The following is a 289-nucleotide window of genomic DNA, read 5'->3' as shown; positions in this document are numbered from 1 at the left end:
TCACTCTGTTTATAAGTCAGCAACCCCTCCCCTCCTCCCTCCCCTCCCACGGGGCAGTGTCCAAAAAGTTCGAACGGAAACTTAAAAGGATGTGTATTTCCGTCTCTCCCCAACGCTTTACGTGTCCCAATGTAGCGGTCAGGAGGCGATGAAAAGTCACATTCACACACTCGACTGCATTTGTTTGACTTTCCTTCGTGGGCGATGCGGTTTTGTTTACAGGAGGCTATTAATGGCCTGGAAATCACGATGTGTTTTCTGCTGGGTACTGTGTGAACAGAGGAGCTTT

This window comes from Penaeus monodon, chromosome 15 (genome assembly GCF_015228065.2).
Source record: "Penaeus monodon isolate SGIC_2016 chromosome 15, NSTDA_Pmon_1, whole genome shotgun sequence".
NCBI lineage: Eukaryota > Metazoa > Arthropoda > Malacostraca > Decapoda > Penaeidae > Penaeus > Penaeus monodon.
This window is presented reverse-complemented; position numbering follows the sequence as displayed.